This window comes from Olea europaea, unplaced genomic scaffold, assembly GCF_002742605.1.
Source record: "Olea europaea var. sylvestris unplaced genomic scaffold, O_europaea_v1 scaffold1825, whole genome shotgun sequence".
Classification (NCBI taxonomy): Eukaryota; Viridiplantae; Streptophyta; class Magnoliopsida; order Lamiales; family Oleaceae; genus Olea; species Olea europaea.
Window position 1 is genome coordinate 69,044 of NW_019236011.1, and position 13,260 is coordinate 82,303.

Here is a 13,260-nt window from a genome sequence, read left to right on the forward strand (position 1 = left end):
TGACAAAATCGATGATGGATTAAGGACAAAGATGTTTTGTACCGAAAGTTTCTTTTGTGTATTTTGTTCGATGACTGTTTTTCCATCTGTTTTTCTTATGGTATTATGTAAAATTATGTACATGACATGATTTAATATGGTATTAATAGTAAATTTTGTAATTATATCTTTCATGTTATGTTAAGAGACATTTTTGTAGTTAATTTTCTTTACAAGTGATAAAAGCAGAAACGATACAGTTTCTGGAGTCAATTTCAAAATGATGTTTCTAACTCTATAAATGTTCATTTGAGACTACAAAAATATGTCTGTTTTCCTCTTTGAGTTTTCTAAATATGGCCGGAGGAATCACTCAATTTGGATATCTATGGCCTAAGATATCAAGGTTTTAACATCAAGGGGTCAATCTGGATTTCCTGTGTAATACTTCACTGTTTTCAGTAAAACGTCTATATCATATGATCTTGGAAAATTTTTATATTTTAACCTAGAAAACTCCTTGAAATTATCTTTCTAATGCCACAAATTTCATGTAAAACGGAGTTAGGATGAATTTTATAAAAATTGTCAAACGTGCTGCCTCAACTAATCTTAATAGTGTCGAGGCCGTATATGTAAAGTATAATTTCTTGTCGACGTGCACTTTTATCGGCCATCAGATTTTATAAGAATTGTTTTACCAAATTGAAAATAAGTTTCTAACATGTAATACTTCTATTTAAGAGTATTTACATGTACCAAAGGCAAAAGCTATTATGTTTAGTACGTGACCCTCGAAGTTTAAGTTCGGGGCGTCACAATATTCATGTTAGTGTTGCACTTCATGTTTAAGAACCTTCAGTTTAAGAGGTTTATATTTAGAAGTAGTTTTCAATGCCATATGTTTTGTGCTTGTATTAGTTTTTGTAAACAATACGCTACAGTTAAGATTAATCTTATGAATGAAGTACAGCTGACCTTCAGTTGGTTTATATTTATCATTATTTTAGGATGCTATATGTTTTTTGTGCCAGTGTATTTGTTTTAGCTTTTGATCTAAGTTGCCATCGTTGAAAAAAAAATCCTCCGAACAGTGCGGAGAGATGGCACCATCTCTTCGCTCTGCGGAGTGTGACTCACAGTTCGGAGATATTTTTTTATTTTTTATTTTTTATTTTTTTTGGAGCTTGTAAGAAACTAAATTTGGTCATTTTTTTATATACAATTATGTTTAGTTTATTTATATAAAATACTTTTTTTCCTTACAATTTCCGTTTTTCAAATTATTTTTTCTTTCTTTCTTTTATAGGTGGTGCTAATCAACATTTTGAATCAGGAGATGTTCATATTAGTGTTGAATATACAGAAAAAATTGGTAAATGAAGCATTCCTCATCGACCTTATGTTTTGCCATCTTCTAAAATCTGTGATCATTGTGGTACAACAAAATTCTATAAAGAAAGCAAAAGCTATTGTTGTTGTGATAGAAAAGTCAAATTACAGTTACATTGTATGCCTACTGAAATATATGATTTATTTACTTCTACATCTGAAGAGGCTATAGCTTTTAAAAAAGTTGTTCGTAGTTACAACAATCATTTTGCACTTACTTTGTTTGGTGTTAAGTATGATAAAGAATTGTGTAAGAATAATAAAGATATATATACATTCAAAGTTCAAGGACAAGTATACCATTTCACAAACTCACTTGTGCCAAAAAATGAAAATCCAACATATTTACAGTTATACTTCTATGATACTGAAAATGAAATTTGTAATAGATTCAATACTTCGGACAAGTTTTGTGAGTTCACTTTAAGAAAGTTGATAGACGTTCTAAACAAAAATCTCCATTCAAAGTTTTTTCGATCATTAAGTGAAGCTAATGATTTAGAATAATGTCGTATTTTACTAAGGTCTAATTCTGGTCTTGATCAAAGAGTATATAACTTGCTAACTAAAAACAAGTAGCTATAGTTTGGGTTGATGATGACCCATCTGCAAATGCTAGAGGTCGGGATTTATTAATTTATGGGCATTCGGGCAATGTATGTAAAAATAAGTATCCGAGAGATTATGTTGAAAATACTTCGTTGGGTATTGATTCCTACCCACTTTACAAGCATCACAATGATGGTGTAAGTATTAAAGTAAGAGGCTGTATGTTGGATGACAGATGGGTTATACCATATAATCCTTACATTTTAGCTAAATATGACTATCACATTAATGTGGAGCTATGTTCTTCTGTTAAGGCTATTAAATATCTATACAAGTATGTATATAAGGGACATATTACATTTATTTTACTTTAAATAAAGAAACAAATGAACAATTCGTTGATGAGATTTCAAACTACCAAACATCTAGATGGATATCTCTGCCTGAAGCTATATGAAGGATATTTAGTTTTGATTTATTCGATATATCTCCTACAGTAATTTCTTTACAATTACATACTAAAGATGCTCAAATGGTTACATACAATGAGACAGATGATTTATCAAAAGTTATAAATAAAGACTTTGTTCACTGAACAATGTTAACATAATTTTTTAGAATGATTATTTCAAATGAAAAAGCAAAAACTCTACTATGTAAAGAATTTTCAACCTTGAATTTGGAATCCTAGAAAAAGCAAGGATGTTATTGGTAGAATAGTCGGTGCTAATCCATGTGAGGATGAGATGTATTTTTTAAGAATTTTGCTAAATCATATTAGAGGGACAAAATCTTTTGAAGATTTAAAAACAGTCAATGGTGTTGTTTTATGTACTTATTGTGAAGTAGCACTTTCACATGGTCTTCTTAGTAGAAATAGCTATTCTGAGATGTGTTTATCTGAAGCAGTTGCTTACCAAATCCTCATATCACTGCGATGACTTTTTGCCAATGTGTTAAGTTTATGTTGCACTACAAATCCAAGGAATTTATGGGACAAGTCTAAGGGTTTTATGATAGAAGATTATTTACATAAAGGTCTCACACAACAAAGTACTGAGATGAAAGCTTTGCACTATATAAATTCTTTCTTAAAAGGTGTTGGTAAGAATATAATTGATTTTTGTTTGGTAGATTTTGATTTAACTGTGAATGATGATGATATCTTTGAAACCATGATTGCCGAAGAAACTACCAATATTAATTTTCAATCAGCCATACATTGTACTAAGAATTTAAATAAAGAGCAACAAAATACCTATGATATTACTTTGGATTGTGTGTTAAATGATAAGAATGCAATGTTTTTTTTGATGGCCCAGGAGGTACTGGAAAACATATTTGTACAAGGCATTACTTTTTGGTATACGATCTAGAAATATTATCGCACTAGCAACGACATCATCAGGTGTAGCTGCATCTTCATTACCGACTGGTCGAACAAGATATTCAAGATTCAAAATTTCGCTTCAAGTAAGTTCTGATATGCGCTATTCGGTGAATAAACAATCTGCGCTTGATAAACTTTTAGCATTAGCTAGGGTAGTAATCTGAGATGAAATACCAATGTTCATAAATATGCTTTTGAAGCTTTAGATAAAATGTTAAGAGACATTACTGAATGTCAATTACCATTCGGTGGAAAAGTAATTGTGTGTGGTAGAGATTTCCGTTAAGTTTTACCAATAGTATAGAGAGGAGCAAAAGACGATATAATGAAGGCAAGTTTAATTTTTTCGCATTTATGGCATTCTTTTACACAACTAGCATTAGTTGAAAATATGAGAGCTAAATTAGATCATTTATTTTGTGAATGTTTGCTGAACATTAGGAATGGAATTGAGAGAATACATTCATGCCAAATGATTACGCTTCCTGAAGATATTACCATCAATTTTGAAGACGAATTTAAATCACTGAAGGAATTAATTGACATTGTGTTTCCCAATTTCCAGACATGGAGACAACCTACATCTTATTTGTCATGACTTTAAGTAGAATGTATCCTGGTTGAAATTGGGACAAGAGAATATTGTGGAAAGTAAGTATTTTTACCTAGAATTCTATTCATTCCTCTTGACGGTGATAAACAGTCTATACCACTTAAAAGAACTCAGTTTCCACTCCATCCATGTTTTGCAATGTCCATTAACAAAGCTCAAGGTCAAACTCTAGATCTTGTTGGCTTATATCTTCCAGAACCTATATTTTCCCTGGATATGAACAAGGAATTAATAAATAATTGTATACTGTCCATGGATGACTGCACTCTGGTAAATTGCCATTTATGTATTTTTCTAACACAGTGAAATCCATTTGACGATCATGTGCACTACAACTTCCTTCTTTTAAACTTGTTTGCCACATCATTTGGCGAACGCATTTATTTTCAAAATTGAAGTCCAAAATTGCATATTATTTAGAGAGGATAGTACAACCTTCTTTAAGCAACGCCTCAACAAATTTAACTCCATCTCTATAGTCTAATACAATAAATAGATATAAATTAGATATGTTAAATATAGATTGAAATTAATTATGATTTGTGAGCTTCACTAACTGCAAGCTGATATCTTTGTCTTCAAGTATATTGTGTAACATGTCTCTTCCATACATATTGCCTTCAAGATCCCAATATGTAATGTACATCATAGTTTAGATTAGTGTTAAATAAATACAATGAAACTAATAAGTTAGAGTTAGGCTTTTTACCTTGATTTAATCACCACCACCCATTGATGAATTGTTAAATACCTCTCTATAGAATAGTCCTCGAGAGGAAAACCTGAAGATTTTATCTTCTTGTTATACATCTCTTCTGTGGACATTTCAGTTTGAGTTTGAGTTTGTTCAGGTCTTACTTTCTTGCCACGAATTTTACTGCTAGAGCCAGGAATATCTTGTAAACAACCAACAATAGCTTTCATATCACCTATTCTATTAGCATGTTGTTCTGTTCATCAATGTAAAATTTCATCAAAGTTAAACTGTTGTCCACATAAAATTCCATGTGAGATTGCATTCTCTGATAGTGATCTTTCTGCCATTTTTGTTGTTGCTAAAAAAAATTCTTTCTAATTGTCAAGAATTGCTTGATAATTAGTTTCTTGTGTTTTTTTATTGTTCAGCAATGTGTGTACCAAAAAAATCATGGCAAAAAGCTTGAGTATCCACATATGCAGATTGTATACCAGATTGGTAGGCAAAGTGCAGCTCTTAATATTGATGTTCGTGCCATTTTTGCTGCTCTTCAAACATTTGTTTCTGGTTTTCAAGATATTCAGCCTATTGTTTTCTTGATTCTTCAACCATGTGTGCCTTCAAGTCATCGTACAGACTAGATACATACTGCATATGTATACTGAGCATCTCTTCCATCTATTCTTTTGTTACATAGTTATAGTCAACAGAAGCATAATTAGGCTGCATTCCAACTGGAGCATATGTTCTGGAAGTACCAGCATCATCAGCATTAATTGTTTGCTGCACATGACTGCTATGTGGAATTTTTGGTACAATGTTGTCAAGTTGTCTAGTGACAATGCCGTCTAATATAGTGTGTTTATTGTCCAATGATAATGATAGAGTTGTGTACCACAATGTCTGCAATTCTTCTTCTGTTGGTTGCAATATTGCAAGGACTCGAATCTATAAACATAATAAAATATTAGAATTCTATGATATATCATAATAGAATAATTAAATGTATAACTAATTATAAATTTTCATATAATTACCGTACCTTATGTGTAGACAAATATTGTTTTACAATTTTTTCTGTCAATATTTGCTTCGGTTTCAATTTATGCATTCTTGGAATTTGTAATGTCTTATATCTCTTGCGTCCAATTTCTTTCCAATCTTGGAAAATGCTTCGTATATCCAAAACTGCAAAATGAAATTGAAACTAAATATTAGATAACTAAACAATACATAAAAATTTAGTAAAAAAAATATACCTGAAAAGTAAGATGATATCCATGTAGAGAATATTTACACTTCCATTGCTCATCTTGTTGCATTCTCAATATTCTTTCAAAGTGTGATTGTTGCAATGAATTCAACAAAACAAAGTATGCCTTCTGGCCCCATGGATACAAAAGAAAATCGTCCAGCTGCTCAACCATACCTAGCGTTCTGTAATCAATGCATCTTTCAGTTGGTTTGAGAACACACTCTATCAACATAACCAATCCAAGTTTCAATTTATCTCCTCGATGTTCACATGAATTGAAGGCAACATGGAGCATTCTCATAGAAATCCTTTTCACACCATTGAAATACTGGTTTCTAAGTCGAGGATTACTACGGTCAAGATTAACAGAGAGTTCGTGGTAAGGTAATCTAGTGATTAAGCAAAATTCTTGCAAGATGGTTATCAAATCTTACCCACACTTCGTTGTTCTTACCGGAACAATCCTTATTATGAATTCATGTATCAACTTGCTACTAAATTGTTACTCTTTATCTCTATACATGAATCTATATAGAAATCCATGAAAATTATGTTGGGAATCTACTTAACATGCGCAATGGAAAATTAAAATAGATTTCGATTCCCACCAGGAATCTCTTTGTGTTTAGATAGAAATTCTGAAAAGATTGTACCTTTTCCAGATCTGCAAACTTCTTTGCTATTCTTTTCTTTCCGGCAATCTTGATTCGCCACCCACAGCTGTCCAATTGTCCAGCCTCCAACGGTTATCCACACAGAGAACAAATTGTAGCTACCAAGGTTTTCTCCTCTTGTGCTAGCGAGAAATTATGAAAAAACCATATTGATTGAAAAACCCTAGACATGTATTTATATAAACCCAAACGGGTCTGGCCTGGTCCGGTCCAATATTTAATTAATTCATTTAATTAAATCCGGTCCGTGAATTAGTTAATCAAATTAATTAATTCAGGTATATAAATAACCAACCCAATTAATTAATTTATCCAACGATTGTTAAATTAATTAATTGACAAATTACAATCTTTCAATTCTCTTTTGTGTGTGACCCATCAGGTTTTCGATCACGATGTCTAACGACGTGAAATATTATTTTGATCTAATTAAAATTGATAAATTAAAACACCCTTTTAATTTAGCATCAATTCACACTCGTCGTCCCAGATTGACATCTAGCAATGTGTCAGGGCAATACATGTGACAGGAAATGTCATGTGATATGACAAAACCAAACTCGTCCGTTTACCGTGAAACTATAATCCCTTCGTTAATATGATCCGATCAATTACGAGATATAGAAGTGTGTCAATCCCAAATATCGATCATAGATTTCACTCCACTATTAAGTCAATATAAGTCGAAAATTCCCTTTCGACTTATGAGTACTCATTGGCCAAGGATTTCATTATCAACTTAATTGAATGAAACGCAGATCATAATCTCTTATTATCTAAAAATGATGGATCCTCTATTGGTCATTTACAACCTTCATATGATTCTTGACATACCCGAACGATGCCGTATTAGCGGCCCTTGGCAGAGCAACATCCAACGCCGTCAAAGCATGACCGTCCTCAAATAAGGTACTATGACGACCTCAAGTCAAAAGGACCAATCCCACTACCGAATGTTAGAGATTAACCACTAATACTCAGATAGAGATTAACCACTAACACTCAGATAGTTATCCATGTGAAAGCTCTCGACGGGTCTCCGATGTTTTTTTCTATAACAAAACATCCACGTGTTCATTTAAGTGTCACCACACTTTAGCTTGTGAGATAAGCTACTTATTTCGCAAGTAAGAAATGCCACACGTGATGGTCTATCCGTAATAACAATATCCGTATCTTGTTATTAATTACGACCATGGACGATTTAAGATTCAATCATATGTAATTCGTAGGTAACAATCACAACTCCTTGTGATTAACAAATTACGAAGATTTGAATCTACGGACTCTATTATTTAATTTAATTGTCTATTAATTAAATAATTGATCTACCATTAAATTTCATTAATTATATATCAAATGTCTTTATGTCCAAGGTTGATTGGACCTAGGGCATAACACTTACAATCTTCCACTTGCACTAGATCCAATCACTTATGTATTCAATATCATAAGAGTCTACATGACGATCATGTTTATACTGCGACAACTCTTTGTCAGTGAATCTGCAATATTGTTAAATATGGGAATTTGTTCTTCTCTTTACGTCATTTCTATGTATTATCTCTCTGATAAGATTATACCGCCTTAATACATGTTTTGATCATTGATGAAACCTTAGTTCCTTCGCTTTCACGATGGCTCTATTGTTATCACAATACAATGGCATGTGATCAACAATATCAGGAACTACTCCAAGTTCATTTATGAACATCATGATCCATATTGCAACTCTTTGCTACTTCTGAAGTAATCATGTATTAGATTTCTATTATTAAATCAACGGTTGCTTCACGTTTGGAACCTTTCCAACATATCGTTTAAGAGTAAATCAGTTTCTCCATATGAAATCTTCTCAAGATTTCATCTATGTAAATTGTGATGAGTTAAGCAATCTTCTAGATCTACCTCGATAGATCAAGTTGCTTCTCCCATATCGTTTATGAATAAATCCTTTAACAACCATTATTTCAACGATTGAAACATAGGGATGTCATTTTCTATGATATTAGGAATACGACAATACTCCCACTATCTTCTTGTAAACACACAATTCGTCTTCAAATTTGATAAAATCAAACACTTTGACTTTTCATCAAATTGAAGATTTCAGCTCCAAGAGACTTCTCTTAACCTATAGTCACGGTATGCAACTGTTGCAAGCAAAACCCAAATGGACTTCAGCAAGGCTACAGGAGAAAGGTTTCACCAAAGTCAACACTTAACATTTGCTACTAGCCTTGTTTTGTATATATGGATATTCCATCCATATCGACCTTTTTCTTGTAAACTATTTACAAAAACTTATGGATTTTATTCCATCAGGAGGCTCGACCAAGGTCCAAACTTTGTTCACATACGCCGAGTTCATCTCGAGTTTCATGGCCTCTTGCTGTCTCTTTTAAGTCAACACTTGACTTTATTTTGGTGTACCTAGCAGGTTCATTATCCTTGATCAGTAATACCTGATTAGTAATCATGGATTCGCACCTTCTTGAAGGTCGAATGATTCTACTAGATTCACATAGAGCTGACATGTCCTCAGGAGTCTTTACTTCCTGATCAAGAGTATGTCCCATATCAGATATAGGATCAAAGTCGGATTTATCTACTTGGTTAACTATATCTGTGGACTCTTGAACTATTTCAAGTTCTATTTTGCTCTCACTGTCCTCCCCTAGAGTAAACATTCTCTCTAAGAGGACGATATGTCGTGAGACGAGGACTTTCTTCATGATAATAGAAATTATATTCAAATGTCTGCTTTGAATATCCCCACAAATATGTATTTATCAGATTTAATGCCAAACTTATCCTATACAAGACGCTTCAAATAAGCGTCATGACCCCAAGTTTTCATATAAGATAAATTGGAACTATTGCCTTTTCATAACTCGTATGGTGTTCTGTTAACCAATTTAGATGGGACATGTTTTAGTGTGTTGCACACTGCAATCAATGCATGACCCCAATATAATTTTGGGAGATTTTCATGGCTTTTTATTAATCGCATTATATCTAATAGTTAACGATTCTTCCTTTTAGATACACCACTATGTTGCAGTGTATGTGGAGGAGTCCACTGCAAGAGAATCTCATTCCCTATTAGACAATCTAGATTTTATCTTTAAGATACTCTCACTTGATCAAATTTTAATGTGAGGGTATCTTTACCTATTTGTTTCTCTACTTCTAGTTTGAATCCTTTGAATTTTTCAAGAGTTTCAAGTTTGAGTTTCATCAAGTATATATGATTATTGATGAAATAAGAGAAACATTACCTGACATCAATTGACATGAGTCCATATGCATCACTATGCATTAGACCAATAATTATGCTGACCTTTCTTATTTTCAAGTGAGAGAAGATTTGGTCATTGTGCCAGACATGCAAAATTTGTACTTGTCAAAATCAATTAATCCCGAGTATACATCTTTATGTAATTTTGGAATTGCATTTCATCTATATGACAAAGTCTGCCATGTCAGATTTCGGTAATAATTAGATTATCGCATTTATGCCTTATAATTTCTATACTCATTATAGAATCCTTAATCTTAAAGAATATAAATGTCATTTTGTAATTTACCATAGCCATTAGAATCTTTATCAAGATAAATAAGAATAACAATTGTCCTTAATATTAAAATAGTTCGTGTCCAAACATGAAATTCATTTTAATATTCTAGCTATGGTGGGTATAAAGTGACATTTCTCTAATTCCAATACTAAACCAAAAGGCAATGGCAAGAAGTACATTCCTACAGGCAATGCAGCAACCTTTGCTCATCTCCAACGTGTAGGTCAACTTCTCCCTTTTGCAGTGGTCTATTTCTATTTAGTTTCTCCATATTTGTATAAATATGAGATTTACACCTGGTATCAAATACCTAAGAAACTCGTAAAGTAGACGTAAGCCACGCAATATTCCTTCCAATGACCTTTCATTCTATAATGAAATCAAGGGTCATTAGATTTGGTATTGTCCTTCGCTTAGACCATTTTAACCATATTGGGTGCTTTCCCAAAGTCCCTTTAGACTTCCTCTTAATACCCTTAAAGGAATCAATGGCTTGCCCACTTCTAACTTTGTTAATGGGCATAAAAGTTCTAAGCATGTTAAGCAACTTAATAAGTATGCAATCGAGTTTATTCATATCATAATTCATAATTAGTATGAATAACTCTATGACAGAGATTGCAAAGCTAAGTCAATACTTAGTTCATAGTTAATGATTGAACTCAATTGAGATACTTCTCATGTCAATCATCTTCAGTACATGAGGATTGACTGAAGATTCTTTTGTCACTTTGCATCGGTATAGTCGTTTGGAAGTCTCATATCCTTCCACACATGATTATTATCATACAACTATTTGAAATGAAAAATCATGTGTTAGCATGTTAGATTTATACTCTCATGTTGCTTCTGTAATTCAGGTGACATAGTTGCAAGTATCACATACGTTGCAGTACTATTGTCATCACTGCATTTATTATAGCAGCCACCTCTTTCTTAGTCGAATCATCAGCAGAGAACCGGATATGTTACCTCTTAAACCCATCCAGTTTAGGTGGATTTTGAGCAGTTCAACCCGGTTCTTGACCGGTTCCTTTCTTTGTTTGTCTAACTAATAAACTCGTATTGGATCACTATCCGGTTAGTGGTTCTCGGTTCGAACTGGACGGTTTGGTCCGGATTTAATAACTATGGTCTAAACTAATAGGTTTGTCTAATGGAAACCTTACTTGGCTACCAAAGATCTCACGGATTATGTTTAATAGGAAAACTAGTTATGACTAACTCGATAAGAAGCACTTCGGAGTTTTAATTCCTCCCCATTTCTATGATGCAAATAAGTGTTGCCTACTAAAGATTGAATTGAATAAATTGTGCTTTTTATGATGACTATACGTTGTAAAAAGCATAAATGGAGTATCTTAGGCTACTCTTAATAGAATATCACCTATATGAGTGTGAATTTGGTTCCATGAGAATTTTGCTTGGACGAATTTTCTAGCGTACTTATAGAATTAAGAAGGTTCTGGACCGAAATAATGAATACAATAGAGAAACAAAGTTGATATGAGAGATAATATGTTTGACCTATTATCTAGCTTACAATAATGATTGACAGTTCAAAATGTAACGTTCTCTAATTAGTCAAGTATGTCTGATATATTCTTACTAAGGAATATTCAAAGCAAAAGCTACCAATCCTAATACAATATATTTCAGTAGTATCTTCTTCATCTTCCTTATTTTAAGTCGAATTCTTTCATTCATGTGGGGGATTGTTAAAGTTTATGAAATAATTTCTATAGGTATGAATTGGAAAAATCTTCAATTGATATGATAACCGCTCTCGATTCTTCAAATGTAAAGGGTGAAATCAAACTGTCATGTTGTTTCAGAATAGATGTGACTATTCAAAATGGCACATAATGAAAAGTCATGACCTTTTGATGAAGTGCAATCTACACTATTAAATATGAAAAGGTGTGATCTAATGATAAAATTCATGTGAAACAAAAATGAGACCATTCGAAAAGACATATGAAATTAGATAAATATGACCCTCCTAATTTCATTTTCTTTACTCCAAATAAATTTCCAACAATTGATTTCTAATTCCTTTTCTCTCCAAATTTTATCAAAATAATTTTCAAATTTTGTTTTGAGTTTTGTGTTATCCGTTCTAGAAGAGTACTATTAAGTGTTGGTTCAACTGAAAGAAATATTGTACTATATTAATTTTTGAACAAGCATTGTATCTTGAGAAACAAATGTGCATTTGATCATGTTAGCAACAATGCAGGCGGGGAAATCTATTTTAAGGAGATTTGTATTCAAATGCTTCATTTTGTTTCACTCATTCTAATTTTTGTGTTTCAAAACGTCGAAATTTGTGCATTTATCTTGATTTTTGGTAAGTCAAAATTCTATTCTACATTCATTGCATGCACATATTTTTTGTTAATAAAATATAATTCATACATCAATTTCTCCAATAACCACCTCTGCATCCTCTGACCTAAACTTCAAAGTTATTCTGTTAAATTGAACAACATATATTTTTTGTTAACGAAATATAATTCATAAATCAATGTTTATTTTAAACCACCTACCGGGATGCGACTATTTGATTTGAGTTTTATCCTTGGTCATGGCCTTCCAACTATATAATGCTAGTACAGATGCCCCCCTCTATCAAAGCTATCCGTCGAGGCATCAATGACAATGAGATCACGTCCCTTTAATCCATGAAGGATTCAGCTATTTTTGCTCCAATATACCACAACTAGGGATGTCAACGAGTCGAGTCTAGCCAACTCGCTAGCTGAAACTCTCGGCTAGGATAAAATGTTCGAGCTTTTTTCAGGGCCCAAGCCAAGTCGAGCAAAAAAAAGGCTCAACCCGAGCACAAAGCTCTGCCCTTTTTTCGAGCCGAGCTTAGCAAGCTCACTTATATATATATATATATAGGCAGTACGTCTGTTGCTGCCTTATTTCAGCAAATAATAAGGTAGCAACCAATTATATATATTGGCCCGCAAGCCTAGCCCATGAGCCACACGAGCCAGCTTGAGCTTGGCCCAGCAACCCAAATTGGGGCTCGGCCAAAGCTTTGACCTGGGCTGGCTCGGCGAGGAGCCCCATTGCCATCCCTAACCACAACATACCCAAAGTATCCCAACTCTAGCCCATT

General features: G+C 33.0%; 1 pseudogene; it reads left to right on the top strand.

Annotated features, from left to right (window-relative positions):
* LOC111378507 overlaps positions 1 to 5,261 on the top strand; it is a 21,352-nt pseudogene extending 16,091 nt beyond the window's left edge.
* Positions 5,262 to 13,260: the final 7,999 nt, after the last annotated feature.